A 24689-nucleotide genomic window follows, 5' to 3' on the forward strand; every position below is an offset into this window, starting at 1 on the left:
GAGTTATAAAAATGTGACACCAGAGGGTGCTGTAGAGCAGCGAGCCTTCAACAATAGAAAACTGCACTGAGAGTTATATAACATTATTGTTAACAATGGTTTTACACATCCATGTAGATCCATGTATAGGTGTGAGAGCAGAGTGATGTAACTCCATTCTGCACTTCTTGATATGTTAGCTGTGTTTGGACCATAAGGACACAGGAAGCTGTGTTACACTGATTCCAGTCACAGTGGTACCTCGGGTTACAGACACCTCGGGTTACAAACACTTCGGGTTACAGACCCCGCTAACCCGGAAGTAGTACCTTGGGTTAAGAACTTTACCTCAGGATGAGAACAGAAATCGTGTGGCGGCGGTGGGGTGGCAGCAGGAGGCTCCAGTAGCTAAAGTGGTACCTCAGGTTAAGAATGGTTTCAGGTTAAGAACGGACCTCTGGAACGAATTAAGTTCGCAACCAGAGGTACCACTGTAATTCTTCATCAACTGGGAGGAGTTTTCCTCATGATTTCAGAGACTGTTCTCTCCAAGCCCTACCTGGAGAAGCCCTGTTCTACCTAGGGATGGAAGAATCTATTAATTTTGGTTTCTCTGTTTCTCGATTTCCCCTCAGTCTTAAATGCAGTTCATTTTTGTAAAATCTGCCCAGTTTAAAAAAGAAAGATGGTAGCTGTTATGTACTGAAGTTCTCACCCTGGGCCAGCAGGGGGATACTGTAGATAGTTATGCAAATGAAGGATCGAAAATGACGTTCAGTGATTGGCTAGTTACAGAAAATGGTTACTGTTGCATTCTAGTGGAGCTCTATATAAACAGGCTGACTGAGCTCCTCAGTTCAGTTCTGTTCCAGCTTACAAATAAAGAGCTGCTTTGGAAGAATCGCTGTGTCGTCTGATATGTTCGCCCACAACTTAACAGTAGCAACTGGACAGCAGATGATTGAGCCCAACTAAGAGCTAAATTTTGAAAGATGAAAGGAGACGGTTTGGTCTGCAACCGGGTGCAAATACTACTGGAGGATGCAAAAATGCTGCAAAGAATAGGCTGCAAAAGGATTAAGGTGTGTGAGAGTCCACAGCGGGGCACAGGAAGGAGCCTGCAGGATGGATTTGAAGATATTACTGTTCAATTCTATGGGCCACATTTTAGTTGAAATGGAAGTTTTGGAAACTATTTGAAGGAATCTAATAAGGACAGATTTTGAAAAGCACAGCTTGACCAGACACAACCAGTGCAGCAATGGGAAAGGAGTGCTGTGCTTCACTGCCTTGTAATTCTTTGCGGATATTGCAGCCAGAGAAGGCTTGGGATATTACATATACAGTGCTTAGATTATCAGTAACCGTTTGACAGAGTGCCACATTAGGAGTTTATGTCTAAGGTGCTGAGCCATGAGATAAGTGTGAAGCTGGATCATTGGATTGTGAAATTGGTTAAAAGGAAAGAAACAAGAAACAAAACAACACGCCCCCCCGAAAACCCAGTATCCCACCTACCTATAACTTTCTTTAAGCTTATGAGACATGACTAGCAACATGAGAGGAATATATTTTTTGTGATTCATGATATCATCATGTTTCTTTTGCTGTTTGATCAGAATGCTATTGGCAATAGGATGGCTAAAGCTTTGTGTGTCTGTGCATTTGGTATAAATCATTATGGGGCATGATTATAAAATGCATATATATATATAAAGACAGCACCACATGGTCTGAGGAGAGTTACCCACCCCTTTTGGTGTTTATTGTGTGGTCCCCACAGAAGGTGAAATTCACATACATTTTCACTCCTCTCAGAGCGTGCCTCCCCATTTTTGGTGCTGTTATGGGACACTCACGAGCGAGCAGTTAAAATGGCATGAAAATGTTTGTAGTGGCAGATTTTCATAGGTTTACAGGCACGGTCTTTGAAAATTCTTTATATGTGGCTGAGCACACACCAATGGGTTTTCCAAAAGCAGTATTTTCATTCTGCAGTTGTTTTTAGAGCCAGGCATTCATGCATATCAGCGCATAGCAATGCATTTTTATTTTATTTAATATGAGTCTTTTAGTGTGCATTAGCATGCAGCAGCTCGCAAAAATGGGGCTAAAAAGAATATATACACAAACTTTGTGTGTGTGTGTGTTTGTGTGTGCATGCATGCACAGAAGCAGCAGGTGATTGGAGGAGCAATGGATGTTAATAGATATAAAACATCCAGTATATCTGAAGAGCGTCTCCACCCCCATCGTTCTACCCGGACACTGAGGTCCAGTGCCGAGGGCCTTCTGGCGGTTCCCTCGCTGCGAGAAGCCAAGTTACAGGGAACCAGGCAGAGGGCCTTCTTGGTAGTGGCACCCACCCTGTGGAATGCCCTCCCACCAAATGTCAAAGAGAACAACAACTACCAGACTTTTAGAAGACATCTGAAGGCAGCCCTGTTTAGGGAAGCTTTTAATGTTTGATGTATTACAGTATTTTAATATTTTTTTGGAAGCTGCCCAGAGTGGCTGGGGAAGCCCAGCCAGATGGGCGGGGTATAAATAATAAATTATTATTATTATTATTATTATTATTATTATTATTAATCAGAACCATGGAAGGTGGAAGGGTTAATTCTAATTGAAGCAAATGCTATAAATTCCATTGCAAAGGGCAAGATTCAACTAAGTTGTTGCAGGCACAGAATGAGGTCTGTTCGTCCATCAGGAATTATCTCCACTCTCTTCCTCTATGCCCCAATGTCCCTTAAATGGGCTCTGGACAGTTGAGGGAAACCCCATAATGAGCTTTAGAGGTACGCAGGGGAAGGAGAAAGTGGGAAAGTCTTGATGTGTGAGTGTGGCTCATTTCTTGCACACATAATGTTAAAAAAAAAGATAAAAGACCCCTGGGTGGTTAAGTCCAGTCAAAGGTGACTATGGGGTGCAGCACTCATCTCGCTTTCAGACCGAGGGAGCCAGCGTTTGTTCACAGACAGCTTTCCGGGTCATGTGGCCAGCATGACTAAACCACTACTGGCGCAACAGAACACCATGACAGAGACCAGAGTGCACGGAAATACCATTTACCTTCTCGCTGCCGTGATACCTATTTATCCACTTGCATTAGCATGCTTTTGAACTGCTAGGTTGGCAGGAGCTGGGGCAGAGCAACGGGATCTTGCTCTGTCACAGGGATTCAAACCGCTGACTTTCTGATCGGCAAGCCCAAGAGGCTCAGTGGTTTAGACCACAGCGCCACCTGCATCGCTTCTTGCACACATAACTCACTTAGCACTATGTCAAATACCACCCAATGTTTCCAGTCCAGTCAGCACTGCAACAAGATAGGCACTCTCTGCACCATTCAGATTATTACCTCTTTATGGAGAAGATGATAAAGGATTTGGTTACTGCTGCCAAACATTTCTGGACTTATGATTATGAGCTAGCAGAAAGCAAATCAGTTCTGCTAGATTTTTCTAACCCGTTTTGAAAAATACTGATTAATCTGGAATAATGGGATATTATGGATATTAATGGTGTTCAAAATGGAGAGCCACACCTGTAGGAGGAAATTGAAATAATATCAGAACATCACACGACATTCTATTTCTGGCACTTCTCCCATAATTTTGAATGCCAGAAATGGTGGGGAAAGGGAAAAGTTTGCTTTGCTGTAATGTTAATCCAATTCAAGCAGTTTTCAGCAGGGAAGAAAAAGAAAGTGGTTATTATCTATCACAAAGGGAGATGTGCTTCTGTGCTTATAATGAGCAAATGTAATCATAAACAATGCACAGGCTCACTAAGAATACCCAGTACCAAAGGAGAGAAAAAAATACATCTCATTTCTACTTTCTTCCCCAAAATGTTAATTTACATGCTGTTAACTTATGCGAACAGAAGACTGCACAATGTGTTTTTCCATTATAATTCTACCCCGCCCCCTGCAAACACACACCCCTTTGTGCAATACAAGCTAATTCTGAAGTTGGTGCTCTATAAAGAGAAGAAACACAATGATCTGTTATAGGCTTACATTGTATATGAATGAACACATATATGTATATGTTAGAGGTGTGCATCAGCTATGGATTCAGCCCAAATTGCAGGGGAAGAAAGGCGATTCAGGTGAGAATTTCACATGCCCAAGTCAAGACTGTGCTATTAACAGTGCCTGGATCCAGACCAGAGTTAAAAGTCATTCTGTGAGAAAATGGCTGCATTTTGCAGCCTAAACATGCTATCTCAGGAATAAGTCCCAGTGATCTTGGAGGGTTTTTGCTGCCCAGTGGATGTGCCTGGGGTGACAGCTGCAACCTGGTATGCTGTAACAAGGATACTACTTTGGCGATTTGTCAGGGAAGCCCTTGAAGCCTTTCCTAGACCACGACTTTAAGAACAGCAGAAACAGCAGAAATAGGGAAGAAGAATTCAGGAATTTTTAAAGTTGTGTGTCTTTGTTTCTCAGTTTGATCCTTTAACATGGTTTTGTGTGCATTGTGGTATTTTGCACATTATTTTTATTTATTATAGTTTAGTAATTTTTTATTGTAATTGTTAAGAGTGAATTTCTGTTTATCTGCTGATATTTAATTCTATTGTGTACTATTATATTCTATTGATCGGTTTGTTATAAGGTGTGTTTGTTGTCTAATTTGTTGTTTCTTCATCTTGTAAACGGCCTTGTATATAGTAATATAGAAAGGCAGTTGCTGTTGGTTTTATTTTTATTTTTTTAAAAAGCAAAATCAACCTAACTAGGAGAATGAGGAGAGGTGAAGTGTAGAGGGGGTGCAAAGGTGGGGGCATCTTTGATTTTGATGGACAGGTCTAAAAAAATCACAGTGAATTATTTTCCCAAGAAGATCCAATCATAGTGACTGGGAGCGGGCAGGGATGTTTGCAAACTTTTAGGAGAGCTCAGTAGAATTAGCATTTTCCCTCTCCCCCAAGGAATGTTATGGGGCAGTCCCCATCCTGTTTCCCAACCTATTTGATTATTTATTTTTCACCCCATTTGTTTTCTTTTGCTTTTCTTTAAGCTTGTGCAAATTCCTTATAGAAATTTGTGCTTTTGTTGCCATTTTATTCAATCCCAAGTGGGTTTCCCATCCCATAATTTGCTTGTTCCAAGTTGCACCCGCCTCTCTTGATTGTTAGGACATTTGTGATTTCTGGTATTATACATTTGCTGTCTGGTATTATTATTAATTTAATAAGTTTTCTCCCTCCCCCCCTCTAGGTCTGGTAGACTTTTTGCCATTCAGATGTGCCTGTCTGTCTCTTAAGTACTTTCCCAGTTGTGATGTTTACGTTGCCAGCCTATTATTACCACTCTTCAGAATGTCTGCCCACAAAACACTAGGGAAGCTTAAGTGATTTCTAGTTCGCCCACCCCCAAACAGTAAAGTCTAGCCTTGCTGGAGAATCACTGCACCTAGCATTCTGGGGTTTGGCAGTTTTCATTCTCTCAGAAAGGAAAACCACAATCGCAAAGTGCATCTGGTTTTGGCAGACAATAAAAAAGGTTAGGAGTCTTTTTGTAAAAAATATCCATCTTTCCTACATTAAAACTCCTAGCTGCCTGCAATATGGCAGTCTTAATCCACTCTGGATGGGCTCCTTTGCCTGCAGACTTCACCCACTTCTGTGAAAAGGCAGATTGAAGGCAGATTCACCATTATTGACCACTGGAGTAAAACAGAGCTTTGGCTTTAACAGAGCCGGTTCAGACTCAAATAAAGTGTGTTCTCCTTCATGGAGAGCACGTGTTGCGGTTGGGGCCGCCAGGACACTTCAAAGTTGGGGGCGGGCTAATTGATCATTGGCCACTGATGCAATTGGGCTTCCCTTGTTGTTGGGAAGAAGTTAATGTTGCCATTTGTTGATTGACAGCCAGAAATGCTAAAACTCTTTGCACGAGGCTAGGGCTTCCTCTTTTCGCCCGTGCATCGGGTTGCCCGTCCCCCCTCCCTATATTTAGGGTTGTTCGCTTTGACCTTGCTATGCCTGTCATGGGGTCATCTGCTCTTGGGGCAGAGGCCCGGTAGGAATTTTGTCCATCTGGCTGATTGGCTGGGGCCATTTGGTTTTTGCCTACTGCGTAGCAAATCGTCACAACTTGTAAGGTTGCAGTTAGGCATTGGTATATGGTTTGGTTGCTTGAGGGGCATGGATTGGCTGTGCCTGCCCCTCTAATGCTGCTGCTGCAAGGGATTCCGTTAAAGGAATCAGGGCTCACTATTGCTTGTCCACCCTGTCAAGGGGGCTTGGGCCATTATAAGAGTTCCTGGTTGCATTTGGGGAGGGCTGAGGGCAGGTTCCCTGCTCCGTCGCTACCCCCAAGTGTATTCCCCTTTTCTGACTTTCCCAGGTGTGAGGAATGTCAGTCTGTCCCCCATGGGGGGGCAGATAGTCGCACCAATGCCTAAGCAACCACTCACATTTTTGTATTTTAATAAAGTTGTGGCCAAAATTATGCCAAAAACCTTAAACAAAAATTTCTGTGTGATGTGTGAGTTATTGGGGTGGCCCTGGAGACCTCGACACACAACTCATCAAACTGAAAAGACATAGCAGAGTGGATCCAAAACAGATTGGGTTGTTTCCCAATGCTACATGCGCAGATACAAAAGTTTGGGGTATCACATGGCAGGTCAGAATTTCCAACAAAGGCGTGCTTTTTCAGGCCCACATTCCCAGCATGTTAACATTCCAGTCTCAGTCAAGGGAGAATCCCAAAAACCAGGCAGAGAGGCCTACAAGGGTCACATCCAGGTCTGAGGTTCTCCACCTCTGCTCAGCTGAGACCTTTTGCTCCTTATAAAGAATGTCCACTGAGGTACAACCTGCTTTCACATGCTGTTTTGAATGCATTATAAACACGCAAAAAAAGGCAAGGTGATGTCTCTGCTTTTTAAAAAGCAGAGACATCACCTTGCCAACAAAGGTCCGTATAGTTAAAACCATGGTTTTCCCAGTAGTGATGTATGGAAGTGAGAGCTGGACCATAAAGAAGGCTGATTGCCAAAGAATTGATGCTTTTGAATTATGGTGCTGGAGGAGACTCTTGAGAGTCCCATGGACTGCAAGAAGATCAAACCTATCCATTCTGAAGGAAATCTGGAAGGGCAGATCGTGAATTGGGCTGAGGCTCCAATACTTTGGCGACCTTATGAGAAGAGAAGACTTCCTGGAAAAGACCCTGATGTTGGGAAAGATTGAGGGCACAAGGAGAAGGGGACGACAGAGGAAGAGATGGTTGGACAGTGTTCTCGAAGCTACGAACATGAGCTTGACCAAACTGTGGGAGGCAGTGGAAGACAGGAGTGCCTGGCGTGCTCTGGTCCATGGGGTCGGACACGACTAAACGACTAAACAACAACAACATAAACATGCAACACCAGGTGGCGATGTAGAGCAAAAAAACTTTTTAAGGCGGTTTTACATAGCATTTTGTTTCTTTTGTTACAATGATTTAATTTCTGACTTATTTATAGCATTTCCCTCCCTGTGTGTAGATCCACCCCAAGGGAGGGGCAGCTGTTGCTTTTATGCAGGCTTTGCAAGAGGCCCAGTGGGAAAGAACTCTTCCTTTGATATGGGTTCAGTAGAAGGAAAACAAACACAAATGCTAAAAAACCCACAGTTGTGCAATGGTCTTTAATAGCATAGCTCAGTCAGTAGAGCATGAGACTCTCAATCTCAGGGTCTTGGGTTTGAGCCCCACAGGCAAAAGATTCCTGCATTGCAGGGGTTTAAACTAGATATATTTGTGCTCCTGTCCAACTCTACAATTCTATGATTCGATGTACTTCCTATCACTTGGGTTGGCTTTCATGATTTATTTATTTATTACTTGGCTTAGTTTTTAAATGGGCAAAACAAAATGACAACCAACAAACTTCCCCTTACCCTAGCCTCCACCTCCATACAACCAATCATCAGTATTTTGGTGAGAATGATCATATTCTCTTTTCTCAACCTCCCCCCCCCCATTATTAAATATAATATATAAATGCAGTTTAGAAGAATCTGGTGGTACTCCAATTTGTCTGTACAGATGGTCAGAGATACAATGAAGATATGCAAAAATCATGAAGACCATATTTGCAGAGATGCGGCTGGCAGAGTATTTTATTTTTTTCAGTCCTGCCTCATTGTAACATGGAATAAATTGATGGATATTAAAAGAAGGTCATGCGAACAAAACTGCCATGAAAAAGAAGACAACTGTTTTCTGCAACCCACATATTGTTTTCTTAAATTCCTGCCTGCTTTAGTTTGGAAAAAAACCCTTAATGTCACCTATACAACAGTTGAATTCTCTCTCTCTCTCTCTCTCTCTCTCACACACACACACACACACACACAGAGAGAGAGAGAGAGAGAGAGAGAGAGAGAGAGAGAGAGAGAGAGAGAGAGAGAGAGAGAGAGAGAGAGAGAGAGAAATTAAAGATGAATTTTAGGAGGGGGTTTTTGGAAGTCATTTTGGAAGATGAAAGCACAGATTCCAGCATCATTTTAGTGCATCAGACTAGACCTTTTAGTGAAATTGCTGGAGGAGTGGAGGGAGGGAAAAGAAAAAAAATACTCGTGTGTATTGTGTAGATTCTAATTTACTTCTTGGCCAGGCAAACCGTTGCAGGCACTCTACATATTACCCTGGGTAGATGCTGTGTTGGATGCGTGACAACTCTTCCTACAGCACCGAGGAACGATGCACTCTGAGTAAACATTGGAAGGAGGCCAGCTCCATCACTGCGTGGCATTTTCTTGCCAGAGACAAAGCACAGCTATAGCTTGCGTTTCCGGGTGAATGGAAAAGTGCTATTCTTTTGCGTGCCGACCTGTCCTGTCAAGCCCCTGTTCTGCAGCTCTGAGAGACGCAAGGTTGACCTTCTGTGCGCTTGGTGGAGTTCCTCTGCATTGGCAAAGCGACAAGAGCTTGGAGGAGTCCATATGCTTTAATTGCCCCCATCCACGGGCAGCTGCCGGTGCCAATTGCTCAGGCAGCAGCATTGACATTGCCAGCTTCTCTACCCCCCTGCGCTCCTAGTCCTGTCTGCCAGTCTTCCCGATCTTTATTTCTCCCCGCTCCTTCTCTTCTGCAGCACGTTTTGTCTGCAGATGGTGGCAATGAAAAGGTAGTGGTGGGCGGTGAAGAAGCAAAGGCTCATTTCTGCCATGGGAAGTTTCCACAGGCTGCATTATTTACAAACAGCTTCTCTCACAACCTTTATGACTGATACCTTCACATTATTTGGGGGGCAGATTTTTATTATTTTAACCCCCCCCACACATAATTCGAGACCCTGTGGTGCTCTTTTATTAATTATATTATATCCCATAGTCCTCCCTGCACCCTCAAGAAACTGAAGGAGACGTAAAAGTAAAGGGACCCCTGACCATTAGGTCCAGTCGTGGACGACTCTGGGGTTGCGGCGCTCATCTCGTTTTATTGGCCAAGGGAGCTGGCGTACAGCTTCCAGGTCATGTGGCCAGCATGACTAAGCCGTTTCTGGTGAACCAGAGCAGCACATGGAAACACCGTTTACCTTCCCGCCGGAGCGGTACCTATTTATCTACTTGCACTTTTGACGTGCTTTCGAACTGCTAGGTTGGCAGGAGCAGGGACAGAGCAACGGGCCCTCACCCCGTCACGGGGATTTGAACCGCTGACCTTCTGATCGGCAAGTCCTAGGCTCTGTGGTTTAACCCACAGCGCCACCCATGTCCCAAAGGAGACATACCCATAAATAAATAAATAAATAAATGTAACCTTATTGTATGCTACCTTTCCATAGCTCCACCCATACTCAAGGTGGCTTACAACATGAAAACAATACATACAACAAAAGTAGTCATAAACAATAAATGTCAAAAAAATACACAACCAAATTGAACAATTTCCACATAAATCATAATAATGTCTAAAATGAAGATACAGAAAATAAGTATCAATAGCAGCCTCTCCCATACTTTCCAAGTGTGCCTATTTTCCAGGGGCAGTCCTGGAATTACAAAAGACTTCTGATTTGAACCTGAAGTTTCCCTATTTCTCCCATCCCATGAGGCAATGCATTTCTACATCTTATTTTCATGCACACCCTGCAACCAAGTACGGTATATGTCTTTTTGTACACGTTATTTGGCCAGAGAAGTGCGCCACAAAATTCAGAGATGTCATGTCCTCCATTGTAGAGGGCACGTGTTGTGGTGAGATCACCTAAAACTGCCTCCTTGTTGTTGGGGGCAGGACCATTTGGATAACCACAACACGCCATTGGTTGCCCCTCGGTTGCTGGGGTAGAATTTGGCTGTTTGGGGATTGTGATTGGCAACCGAGGGGCTATTTAAGCTGCTGCATGTTGCGTGGAGCTTCCTCTTTCTTGCGACGTGCATCGGATCACCCGCCCTCCCACCTATATTTAGGGCTGTTCTTTGGCCTTGCTATGCCTGTCTAGGGGTCGTCTGTTTTGGAGCAGGGGCCCGGTAGAAATTTTGCCATTTGGCTGATTGGCTGGTGCCACTTGTTTTTTGCCTACTGTGTAGCAAATCATCACAACTTTGTAAGGTTGGCGGTTAGGCATTTGGTTCAATGTTTTGCGGAGGGGACGTGGTTGGCTGTGCCTGCCCCTCCATTGCTGTTGCTAGGGAATTCCGTTAAAGGAATCCAGGGGCTCGCCTTGCTTTTGTCCAAACCCTGTCAAGGGGCTAGGGCCACGTCAGAGCCCCTGGGATCATCTGGGGTGAGCTGTGAGATCAAAGCCAGCTTCTTGCTCCTGCAGGATGTTTTCCCTTACTGACATATGGTGGTGCCCAGTGTCAGTCCTGTTCCTGCCACTGTGCAGGTTCAGGTAGTCTGCAACCAATGCCTAAGCAACCACTCACATGCTGTAATCAATAAAGTTGTGGGCAAAATTAATGCCAAAAAACCTTAAACTAAATTCTGTGTCTATTGTGTCTTTATTTTGGGGGTGGTTTTGGGGGGTTTTCCACATGCAAGGGTGAATTTGGAACGAAAGCTGCATTGTGGTTCATGCATTGTTGCGGGAAGTGCAAATTAGATAGGTTCAAAATAAAGTATGAACCCAGCTAAAATGATCTCCCCTCCCTTGCAAAATCCCTACCCATGAGAAGCTAAAGCTACCCACTCAACAGCACTCCTGCGCTGCTCTTTAAGACTGTCTAATTGGTCAGTAGAGTTGAGTCACTCTTGGCAGGCTCCGTGCCACAGAGCTCATATCTAATTTACATACACGCACACCTATTTTAGTGCGGAATTGCTTCCGACTGATTCCAGAAAACATCTCGCCCTGAACTCTCGTCATGGTCTTTTATGACAAAATTGCCCGAGTGTTGCTCAAAGGCCATTAAGCACAAAGCACATTAATCCCACAGTTTTTGTGAAAGAGGTTGCACAAAACAAAATCGTGTTGTTCCATATGCCATTGTAGGGCAGTGTTTTTTTCTGTTGCGAATTCCTTTGACGGCACAAGGCGACACAAAGCCCACCATAGTCAATGGGAGGATTTAGATCAGCTCCCTGTGGTGCTCACAGCTTGTCTTCTATCAGTGTTCGAGCCATGTCAGTTTTTGTTTCCAAATCCCATTTGCATGTGTTCAGCTAAATGAGGCAGGTGCATTATGTGAATAATGACAATACCTGGATGAATTGCATTCCAAATCCTTGATCCCCAAAGGATCATTTCAGCTTGGGCTGCAGATGGTACCTGGAAATTCTGCAACTTTGCAGATATATATATATAGAGAGAGAGAGAGAGAGGGAGGGAGGGAGAGGCAGGTGCCAATCTAATTTCAGAATCTCCAGTTTCTTATAAGTCCGAAAAGCTTCTGGAGGATTCAAATGCTAGAGTCTTTGAAAATGCAGGGAGGAGATACAGACACAGGCCACATCTGAACTACTATACATTTAAAGCAGTTCAAAAGTTCCTTGGGAACACATGTTGACTTTTAAACCACCCTAAGAACAGTGGCTTCTGTGAGTGGAATTGGGGTCTCCTATCAACTCTCACCACCCTTAACAAACTACAGTTCCCATGATTCCCTGGGGGAAGCCATGACTATTGAAACTGGCAGTGTTTTTTTTCTGGGGGTATGCAGGGGTACGCATACCCCTGCACATTTTGTGAATCTTTGTACTTTTGTCCATTTACTGTATTTATTTTTCCTGATTTGAACTATAAAATGGTGATTTTCTTGAGTCAAAATAAGAGTACCCCTAAACTGTTCCAAGTGTTGTGTGTAGACAGGGCCACATTTGCAACACAAGAGTACACTCGAAAAAATAATTGCGATTTTCCTCTGCTGTTTTCTCTCCCCTGAACCTATTCCCCCCCCCCCCCCCCGATTAACTGATACCTTTTCATTCTACGGAAGTATTCTTGAAGTCTGCCCTGAGTTGCTCTTTTTACCTTTGTGATTATAGTGTTTCACATGAACTTTGACATTGTGCACTGCCTTGAGACCGACATGATTGGTCTGGGTGTAGAAATCTCTGAATAAATAGAAATACCATAAGTGCTTAAGCGAAAGCTGGATGGCCATCTCTCACGAATGCTTGCAATTCAGAGCCCAGGTTGCATGGGGCTAGAAAATGTTCCAGGTACCTTTGCACCTTCGGATCTGCACAAACATTTATTGCGATCCCAGGATCCTCAAATGCCCATCTCCCAAGGGATTCATTTTTGTTACTTTTGGAGATCTTTTTAACCTCCCCGAACTTCTGAAGTTCTTGTCAGGAATTAATCTAATCTTGGACATAGGATAATCTAAAGAGCTGCTTTGGAAGATCCCAAAAGACGTGTGCTTATAGATGTTTGCCTTTTGTCTTTGAACAACTGATCTCCATTCTGCTTTGCAAGCTGCTCTGCTTCAGAAGTATTTCAATCAGCTTTCAGGAACAGCTCAGCACGTGCCGAGGGAAGAAAAAGCTCTTCGAGAAACACATGCAAAAGTGCTTGGAGTCACCAAGGGTTGGTTAACCTCCTGTTCTGTGCTCTCTTCAATTCCCTTCCAGTTCCTGTCAGCCATGATGCTGTGTCCATAAGACATGAGCCACAGTTCTTGCCATTATTCTAATGCTCACTTGGACCACTTCTTACTCATTTGGATCCTCTGTTCTCATCTACAGGACTATGTGTGTCGATCCAAGCATTTCTTCTAAGCCTTTCTTGGAAAGCTTGTTTTCTATGGCCGTACCCTGAACCTAATACTCACTGTCAGGGGGAAGGTACTCTGAGCTGTGTACAGCTTAGGAGGAGAGCCTGGCAGAAAAAAAAGTCCCATGTATCTTCTCATTGCTCTTGGAAAAGAGGCGCTACAGTTCTTCAGCTAATCTTTAGAGATGTCCATCTCAGAAACATTTAAACTATCATCAGTTACAATGGAACTAGGCTGCCCTGTGGCTTAAAATGTAGAGCAGTTTTCAAGTGAAAACTGGAAAGGGTTATGTATTGAGAGGAAGAAATATTTTGGGAGAAGCTGTCACTTTGGAATGGTGTTCCAGCTAGGGCTGGCAGAGAAATTGCATTCAGTTCACATTTAAAGTTCACATTTGTTGTTGTTTTGTCATTTAGTCATGTCCAACTCTTCGTGACCCCATGGACCAGAGCAAGCCAGGCACTCCTGTCTTCCACTGCCTCCCACAGTTTGGTCAAACTCATGCTGGTAGCTTTGAGAACACTGTCCAACCATCTCGTCCTCTGTCGTCCCCTTCTCCTTGTGCCCTCAACTTTCCCAACATCAGGGCCTTTTCCAGGGAGTCTTCTCTTCTCATGAGGTGGCCAAAAAATAGTAACAAACAAAATCAATAACCTACCCAGTTTCCACTTTCCGAAATGATGTACAAATCATCCTTTGAAATTCACACTTGAAGGCAAAAATTATGTTTTGTGTGTGTGTGTGTGTGTGTTATGTATATGAGATAAAACAATAAAACAACAATACTTGTTTTAAAAACTTCAAAATCACCACAGTGTCATTTGTCAATATCTCTCTTTCCTGAGGTTCATTTAGTAGGTCTCTCCACAGATTACCTTGTGTCAGAAGCGGGTTTTGAACTCTGTCTTCTTGTTTTATGAAGTCAAGGAATGGTTGCCAAATACTGTAGAAATGAAAGTGGTTTGAAATCCTGCTGGTTGTTCATATCTGAGATGTCAGTTTTTTGGAGGCAAAAATGTTCAAGGAAAGGCTGATATGGGCACAACCCTTTTAGACAACAGCCATTTATGAAACAACTCCAAACCACTTTCACTATTATTACGTTTCAGGCATGCAAAAGATTGCAGGTTCTTGTTTCTTATTTCCAGTGTTCTCCCTGTTAATTCCACTGATGCGTCATCCTTTATATGTGAGACTTTAAGAATAAGTATAGCTCCTGACCTGGGGGAATTATCATAGAGTTTGAGATTTTCTTTTATATTCAAAAAATGACCACCCAATCTCTCAAGAGCAGCTCAAAGTCAATATTAGTGATTTAGGACTTGGGTGCTTACAAAAATCTCAATTCTGCCATATTTTCTTAGACCTCAATGCTAATATAAAAGGTAAAGGGACCCCAGACCATTAGGTCCAGTCGTGACCAACTCTGGGGTTGCGGCGCTCATCTCGCTTTATTGGCCGAGGGAGCCGGCGTACAGGTCATGTGGCCAGCATGACTAAGTCACTTCTGGCAAACCAGAGCAGCACACGGAAACGCCGTTTACCTTCCTGCCAGAGCAGTACCTATTTATCTACTTGCACTTTGATGTGCTTTCAAACTGCTAGGTTGGCAGGAGCAGGGACCGAGGAACGGGAGCTCACACCGTTGCGGGGATTCGAACTGCCGACCTTCTGATCGGTTAGTCCCAAGCTCTGTGTTTTAACCCACAGCGCCACCCACGTCCCCAATGCTAATATACATGTTGAAAATAACAACAATATGGTTTGGGTGACTTCTTTTATTGCCCGTTACGGAATGTAAGAGAATAGAATCAAGAAAATGGATGGGATGTTGGCCACCCCCTGCCCCAGCGTTTCCACCAAAAATATTTAATAAAAAAAAAAATGGATGCTGCGTTGAACCAAAGATGAACTGTTCTGGAAGCTTCGCTAATGCCATCTTGGTACGTAGTTAAGATAACCCCACAATTAATTGGTAGTTGTTGTAGCAATGAGCTCATATATATTTATATTCCCTTGCTTTGATGTTACCCTTACCTATGGGCTTAGCAGTGCTAGGCTCTGAGCTATCTGTAAGACTTTGGTATTTGCCAACTATGCCCTCATCTGGTCAGGGGAAGCAATGGGAAGTCCTGGCCAAACTGATGTATGCGGTTTTCTGTATAAAGAATTTATGCGCATTTGCCTGGGTGCAGACAAGACATCTCCTTGCCGCAGTGTCCGTCCCATGTTTGCAAAGGCTATGAGACCTGGCAGGCTGGTTTGCTGTAAGTCTGCATCTTCTTTCTTGGCGAAGCAATAGGCATAGGGGAACGCATGACTCAATTGCACAGGGATTTGAGGGTGAGAAAAGAGCATGATGAGATCGAAAAAACAACCCATGAATCAATAGGCTCTGCAGCACGTATTTGAAGGGCCAAATTAGGACATGAAGAATTAATTACATTTTTTTTTTTTTAGTAGCAGCAAGGCTACATATGGAAGGAATTGCAAGATTTGAGTACAGTGGTACCTCGGGTTAAGTACTTAATTCGTTCCTGAGGTCCGTTCTTAACCTGAAACTGTTCTTAACCTGAAGCACCACTTTAGCTAATGGGGCCTCCCACTGCCGGCGCACGATTTCTGTTCTCATCTTGAAGCAAAATTCTTAACCTGAGGTACTATTTCTGGGTTAGCAGAGTCTGTAACCTGAAGCGTATGTAACCTGAAGTGTATGTAACCTGAGGTACCACTGTATTGAACTTTGGTAAGGTAAAAGTAAGGCAAAGGACCCCTGGATTTTAAGTCCAGTCAAAGGCTGCTGTGGGTTGAGGCATCTGGCATATAGTTATAGCAAAAAAAATACCACACGAAATAAGGATAATAAAAGGAACAAAAGACCCCCATGAAGTTTCATGCCATATGGTGGGAAAGCACCCTGCCACCTGCAGTTTCACAAATATGTTCTCCATGATTTTCTGTAACTTCCTTGTGCCCCTGACCATCTGTACAAACAAACTGGAGTAACATTAGATTCTCCTGAATTGTACTTCTGAATAACTGTCTAACAGTAAGTTATATTGCATTATTGCATGGGTAGGCAAACTAAGGCCCGGGGGCCGGATCTGGCCCAATGGTCTTCTCAATCTGGCCTGCGGACGGTCCGGGAATCAGCATGTTTTTACATGAGTAGAATGTGTCCTTTTATTTAAAATGCATCTCTGGGTTATTTGTGGGACATTCGTTTGTAGGAATTTGTGGGGCATTATTTGTAGGAATTTGTTCATTTCCCCCCCAAAATATAATCTGGTCCCCCAGAAGGTCTGAGGTACAGTGGACCCTGCTGACAAAGTTTGCTGACCCCTGGATTATTGTAACAGAGCGAGAGAAGGGAAGAGGGGGGGGGGAGGAAGAGAAGAGAAGAGAACCACATAATTCTCACCAGAATCCTGTCAACTGGTTGCATGGGGTGAGGGCTGTAATTTTGTTTTTTTATTATTTCAAAACTAATAAAAATGTGCTTAACTTTTTTAAAAAAGAAAATTGCACTTCTCTGAATTTTGCAGTGCAGTTCTCCAATAACATGCCCCCCATGTACTAAAGGAAAGTATGCATAAAAATGCATATATTAGTGAAAATAACATAAAATATGTTATATATTTTGTTATGTTGTGAACCACCCTGAGATCTACAGATGAAGGGTGGTATAATAATAATAATAATAATAATAGGGGAAATACTTTACAAACATGTATATTAGACATAATTGCATAAAAAAGTATGTCTTGATTGAAATGCTTAAATTATTATGAATTTTCATTAGGACCTTAAGTGTGTGTGTGTGTGTGTGTGTGTGTAAAACTGAGGTGGAAATGTGGAGAACTCAGCCCCTCTCTCTCTCTCTCTCTCTCTCTCTCTCTCTCTCTCTCTCCTACTAGGCCACACTTCTCTTTTTCTCCCATCCCACAAAAAAATTCAGGGTCCTCTGGACCAGGCTCCTTCCCACATTGTTGACTTCTTGGGTCCTTCACAGCGAATAACCACATGTGTGTTTTTAAAACATACATGTTACCCAGACTGGTTCCTTCTTTTATATTGCAAAGAAAATGCAAACTGAGTTGCAATGCAATTAACAAAAGCTACTCCATATTTTTTGGAATGAATAAGTCCCTCTGATGCATGGCTTAAATAAAATAATAATTCTCTGTTGTAATAATACACCATAACCAAAGTTGCCCTCAAAGATAAGCAAATGTGCATTTAGCCTGCATCATCACACACACAAAATTACCCTCACTGATTACAATTGGCCCCCACTGATTAATCAACTAAAGCTTTTGCTGATCACTCCACTGATTGGATGGGTTAAAGCTTTCTGCCCTAGTTTTATTCTAATATTAGAAATCTGAAAGGCAAGATAAATGAATTAGCAGCATCCCAAATTCTGGAGGCAAGAATGCTGGGCTCAACACACCTCGGTCTCATTCTAGACAGACACTGCTTATGGTGCTATTTTCTTTCCTACAATACTGTGTTATCAATATTTGTCCTTTGCCAAGGTCTTTGTTTCTACTAGCAAACTTCCCTAGTTGTTTGGGTTACATTTCTGCATCTGTGCCTTCAGTGACAAATGCTAGAAGATTTTGTTTTTGTGCTGAATAACTGTAAAATCAGGTTGGAGCAAGAAACACGAGAAGACACTGCTTTCCATTTTGCTCTGTTTTTGTCCTATGGAGCAGTGCTTCCTTTCCACTGCGGTTTGTCTTCTGCTCCCAAAACTATGGCAGAATCTACACAAGAAATGTCCACTGTGGCAAAATTATGTAACAGTGTAAGTTATTGTGTAAATTACACAAGATACATTTTCACTCAACCCAGTTCATTTCAATGCAAAAGGGACGGGGAGGAAATCAATTGCATATTGTTTGCAGACTGAAAACAATAATAACAACAAGTACTGATAATATATACTAGATTTATTTCCGTTTCAGACATGGGATGAATAAGCAAATGTCGGCAATTTCCACTCCTGTTTCTGTTTTCAACAGAATTCTCTGCCATCCCTAGTCACAACTTGACATCACAAAGGATTAAGGTAAGGGTAAAGGACCCCTATATGGTTAAGTCCAGTCAAACTTGACTATGGGGGTGCGGCGCTTATCTCACTTCAGGCCGAGGGAGCTGGCATTTGTCCACAGACAGCTTTCCGGGTCATGAGGCCAGCATGACTAAACTCCTTCTGGAGAAGGTGCACAGCCTGGGAGTCATTTTGGACTCACAACTGTCCATGGAGGTGCAGGTCAATGCTGTGTCCAGGGCAGCTGTCTACCAGCTCCACTTGGTACACAGCCTGAGACCCTACCTGCCCGCAGACTGTCTCGCCAGAGTGCTGCATGCTCTAGTTATCTCCCGCTTGGACTACTGCAATGCGCTCTACGTGGGGCTACCTTTGAAGCTGACCTGGAAACTGCAACTAATCCAGAATGCGGAAGCTAGACTGGTGACTGGGAGCGGTCACCGAGACCATATAACACCAGACTTGAAAGACCTACATTAGCTCCCAGTACGTTTCTGAGCACAATTCAAAGTGTTGGTGTTGACCTTTAAAGTCCTCAATGGCCTCGGTCCTGTATACCTGAAGGAGCGTCTTCACCCCCATCATTCTGCCCAGACACTGAGGTCCAGTTCCAAGGGCCTTCTGGTGGTTCCCTTACTGTGAGAATCAAAGTTTCAGGGAACCAGGCAGAGGGCCTTTTCGGTAGTGGCGCCCATCCTGTGGAACACGCTCCCATCAGATGTCAAGGAAATTAACAACTATCCGACTTTTGGAAGACATCTGAAGGCAGCCCCGTTTAGGGAAGTTTTTAATATCTGATGAATTACTGTATTTTAATGTTTTGTTGGAAGCCACCCAGAGGGGCTGGGGAAACCCAGCCAGATGGGCGGGGTATAAATAATACATTATTATTATTATTATTATTATTATTATTATTATTATTATTACTGTGACAAGTGCCAGAGCACACAGATATGCCGTTTACCTTCCTGCCACAGCAGTACCTATTTATCCGCTCACGCTGGTATGCTTTCAAACTGCTAAGTTGGCAGGAGCTGGGACGGAGCAACAGGAGCTCACCCCATCACGCGGACTCAAACTGCTGACCTTCTGATTGGCAAACCCAAGAGGCTGAGTGTTTTAGACCACAGCACCGCCCCCTGGATTAGGAACCCTTGGCAAGAGAAGCAGATGTGGGTCTTCTTCTTGTTCTTTCTCTGGTAATATCCAGTAATAAAAAAAGTATGCTATCATGCTCAAAGTCTGTCTGTCCCCACGAGGAGCACCCAATCACGTCAAACTGAGATGCTGATGATGCCACATCATCATATGTTTTGTACTACCAGATAACCATAGGGGTTGACACATTGGGCTGCTCTTTTTGGTAGCAGCCATGCTGCTAGGGTGTTGTCAGTGGCTCCCAGCTGGTTGCCTAGGAAATTATAAAGACAAGGGAAAGGGTTTTTTTAGAACCCAGCTTTTTGGAGAATTGCGTTGTGCCGAGTGAATCTCCACCCCCCTGTCTCTCCCCCTTCCTCATTCGTCATCCTCATCATCTCCTCTATGGGTGCCACTAAGTGCCCTCTGTCTTTGAGCTCTTTGCTCTCCTACTTCTAAGGCTCACCGGGTTCTGGGATATGGTGGGTCTGGAATGCTTTCTAATGATTTTTCAGCCAGCTGCTGCCCGGGTTCTGCCTGCTCCTCCTTTCCCATTATTTCACAACTTCTCCCCTCATCTGCCTCTGAGCGGTGACCTCCTGCAACCCCCTGTTGTAAATCTATACTGTCTTCCTTTTCCTCCTCCCTGGCAGGGTCAGGATGGGGAGCCGGTCTCCACCACTCCTCATCCTCCTCTGCCCAGCCCCTGACACATGCATCCTGTATCATAACATCTAGTTTTCACCCCAGTCTTCTGATGTTTCTATCCAGGGTCAACACAGCATCTCACATCACCCCTGACTATCAGTTCATTGGAGTTGCAGTCTAATAGCTTCTAGAGGGCACCATTTCAGCAACCTTATTTCAGCAGGTCTTAATTTAAGTCAATACAGTGATACCTTGGTTTAAGAACAGATTGGTTTATGAACAACTTGGATTAAGAACGCTGCAAACCCAGAAGTAGGTGTTTCGGTTTGTGAACTTTGCCTTGGAATAAGAACATGTTTCGCTTCCTGTTGAGCATGTTCCATTTGTATATTGAGTCCCCCGTTGCTATGGGAAAGTGCACCTTGGTTTAAGAACGCTTTGGTTTAAGAACGGACTTCCGGAACAGATTGAGTTCGTAAACCAAGGTACTACTGTAGTAAGGAAGCAGTTCCCAGGTAAGAGTTCTGTCTTAAGAGACTACAGGAAAATGGGCTTAGTCTGTTTGTCTTTCATGGTTTTTGTGTGTGGGGGGGGGGGGTGCATGTGGATTCCCTTCCCCCTCATTTGTTGGCTGTTGGTCAGAAAATAGCATATGTTTTTGGAAGAAAATACAATTTGAGCCATTCACCATTCAGTTTATTTCAAGTTTCTTTTTGCGGGGGTTCCCGATATATTGCCCTCAAAAAATAACCTACCAATTTAAAAACAAAATGAAGTGGTTTGGATGGGCAAAAGGGGGGAAAATCAAGATTGTAATGAAACCACAATTGCAGCCTTCAACTGCGGGAGGAACTGTCACCATTCTGCACTGTTTGAAAAGTGCAATGTGATGCAAGGTGACAATTGGAAGATGTATGTGTCGACATCTTATTTTGTTGCCTCCAGCCCAGCTCTGAATAAACTACAGAGTGTATTGTCGGTTCAGTGACGAAGGAGTTCTGATATCCCTGTTTTTAAGGGATTTTTTTTTTTTTGACAGGGTGTGTGATCACATTAGCAATTTTCAGACAGTGTCCAGACATATGATTTGTTGAACTTGCATATGCACAGAATTCTGTGCGGGTTGCTGTTGTTTATTTTTCTAAGTAAGTGGGAGGTCTGCCTCTGGATGGCACATGTGTTGCTTAAATAAGTCCCCGCTTTACACACACACACACACACACACACACACACTTTTTAAATGAGAATCCTGTAAATATAAATCTGGGTGGGATTAAGCTGGGGGGGAAAGAGCAGATAGAAATGATGATATGGCTGCCAGTGGCTTGGGCAGAAGGCAATGAAAAATAATTCCATTTCCCTCCCTAAATTGAGAAAGCTTAAACTGGTGATCAGTGGTGGATATGGGCAGATGGAAGTGGCTGGCAGACTTCTTCGTGAATTGATGTTGGTATTAATAAAAAAAAGGATAATGTTTGTGCCCAGGGAGAACTGTGGGAATTTGCTGCTTGCTGTACAATCTATGTTCGGCGCGAGGGAGATTGTACATATATGCATGTGCTTGCTCAACCCAGCCCACACACATTTCCTATAGATTGGAAACTGGATATTATTATACTGCGGAGGAAAGTTCTGCAGTTATTCCCAAGTAAATTAAATATGTCTGTGAGTTTAAACGACCTATTAAACACCGTATTTGTTACTGTTTCCCTTCAGCTCTACCAGTCTCAAGGCATGTAGCAAAAAGGGAAATTCAATAGCAATTTTGAAGAACCGTAAATAGTAACAGCTATGACTGTTATATATGCAGACATGCACACCATGGCCACTGTTCCTGAAGAGTTCAGCCTTATTGTCATTTTCAATGTGCTGCTAGCCTCTAGGATAGTGTCCAAAGCAGATGTTGAAGCATAGAAGGCAAGAATATCACAGTTGGCATTTGCTGTCTCCTGTATACGTCAATCCACTGCATTTGCCAGCATAGGAATTCTGCTCACCTTCTCCGGAGGGTGGTGTTGGGGCTGGGCATCTGTGACCTTCAGTGCTCCTGCTGGGGGGTGGAGGGATGCCGCCCACATCACACTGATGCACAGCTGCGTCACTCCCCTGGCTGTCCAATCGGCATGGCTGGGGGCAAATTGGCACCAGCCATTTGGTTTTCGCCCACATTGCAGCAATCGTCACAACTTTTTAAGGTTAGCAATTGGGTAAGCCTTTGTTTACAGTGGAGAGGTTGTAGCATCCGCCTGCCCCTCCTCGATAAGGGTATCCTTTTAAAGGGATCCAGGGGTGTGGATCCTGTCCGAAGCCTGGACATGGGCTAGGGCCATGCCACGACCCCACAGGGACATCGCGGGGCGCCCCGATTTGACGTATGTCATAGGCTTCCCCCCACTGGTGGTTTACCCTTCCGTGGACTCCCTGCAGATGGGCAGGAGTCAGGATACAGCTTGGTTTCACCCAATGCCTAAGCCAAACCGCTCACATCTGTAATCAATAAAGTTGTAGCCTAATTTATCCCATAAACCAAAAATAATTGTGTCCATGTGTTTATTATCTAAGGCAACTGTGGGGCCTGGGGCCTTAACATGCAACTCTGGAATGTGAAAATGCCTTTCTCTCCTGCCTGACTTCTAACCTGAGTAAACCACCCTATGCAGGTAAGCCAATAGGATTTTCTGGGCCCAGTATGCAGTATATGGATTGGGCCCTTTGTTCCACTTAACTCATAGATTTTGCTCATTTATTGCCTTGAGCCTGTCACAAATTCTCAGACTCACCTACCTCACATAACTGCTGTGAAGATATGTTGTTGTTGTTGTTGCTTAGCCGTTTAGTTGTGTCCGATTCTTTGTGACCCCATGGACCAGAGCACACCAGGCACTCCTGTCTTCCACTGCCTCCCGCAGTTTGGTCAAACTCATGTTAATAGCTTCAAGAACACTGTCCAAACATCTTATCCTCTGTCGTCCTCTTCTCCTTGTGCCCTCAATCTTTCCCAACATCAGGGTCTTTTGCCCTCAATCTTTCCCAACATCAGGGTCTTTTGCAGGTAGTCTTCTCTTCTCGTAAGGTGGCCAAAGTATTGGAGCCTCAGCTTCAGGATCTGTCCTTCCAGTGAGCACTCAGGGCTGATTTCCTTCAGAATGGAGAGGTTTGATCTTCTTGCAGTCCATGGGACTCTCAAGAGTCTCCTTCAGCACCATAATTCAAAAGCATCAATTCTTCGGCAATCAGCCTTCTTTATGGTCCAGCTCTCACTTCCATACATCACTACTGGGAAAACTATAGCTTTAACTATATGGACCTTTGTCGGCAAGGTGATGTCTCTACTTTTTAAGATGCTGTCTAGGTTTGTATTCTTATAACACACAACAAATCTGAAAATCTCAAAATGAGACCGAAGCAGGAAATGACAGCTAGTTAGGACCACAGGGATTCCTAACAACTCATTTGTCAGTCATAGCTCTGACTTCACTAATTGGGCTATGAGCACAGAAGAGTGGTGAGCAGCCGAGCCTGCTCATCTCACAAAATTCACTTGATTGATTTATGTGTATGTGTGTGCAGATTTTGCTTCTTCTTTCTTTCCTTGGGCATGCAAAAACTTAGTTTTAAACTATGAAAGCCATGGGCGCAGCCAGATTTATTTTAGGGGGGCAGACTTTATGTTGGAGGAGGCAGAACTGAGTTATCTGCAACGCAGTTGGTCAGTTAGTTAAGTATTTTTATTTATTTACTTGATGGGGAGGCAGCTGTCCCTCTGCACCTCCACGTCACCCTTGATGAAAGCTAAGAATAAAGTATGCTTTGGTTGTTTGAAACACACACATTTCCTTGCCCTTCCTGCTTCTGTTGCAAGGGACACTGGAATTTGGAAACTCTGGAATAATAATAATAATAATAATAATAATAATAATAATATAATAATAATAATAATAATAATAATAATAATAATAATAATAATAAATTTTATTTATATCCCGCCCTCCCCAGCCGAAGCCGGGCTCAGGGCGGCTAACAACAATAAAACAGTACAAAAGTACAGCACAAACAACACTCTAAAATCATTCATTATAAAATTAATTCAAATCAAGCCACTGGCAACCATTGTGCCAGAGCTCCACAAAGATTGCCGAGGGAGGGAGTCAGGCTGTGCCCTGGCCAAAGGCCTGGTGGAACAGCTCTGTCTTGCAGGCCCTGCGGAAAGATGTCAAGTCCTGCAGGGCCCTAGTCTCTAGTGACAGAGCGTTTCACCAGATCGGAGCCACAGCCGAAAAAGCCCTGGCTCTAGTTGAGGCCAGCCTAACTTCTCTGTGGCCTGGGACCTTCAAGATGTTTTTATTTGAAGACCGTAAGTTTCTCTGTGGGGCATACCAGGAGAGGCGGTCCCGTAGGTATGAGGGTCCTAGGCCGTATAGGGCTTTAAAGGTTAAAACCAGCACCTTAAACCTGATCCTGTACTCCACCGGGAGCCAGTGCAGCTGGTATAGCACCGGGTGAATGTGATCTCGCAGCGAAGACCCCGTAAGGAGTCTCGCTGCCGCATTCTGCACCCGCTGGAGTTTCTGGGTCAGTCTCAAGGGCAGCCCCACATAGAGTGAGTTACAATAATCCAGTCTGGAGGTGACCGTCGCGTGGATCACAGTGGCTAGGTCAGGGCGAGAGAGGTAAGGAGCCAACTGCTTAGCTT

This window comes from Podarcis raffonei, chromosome 3 (genome assembly GCF_027172205.1).
Source record: "Podarcis raffonei isolate rPodRaf1 chromosome 3, rPodRaf1.pri, whole genome shotgun sequence".
Taxonomy (NCBI): Eukaryota; Metazoa; Chordata; class Lepidosauria; order Squamata; family Lacertidae; genus Podarcis; species Podarcis raffonei.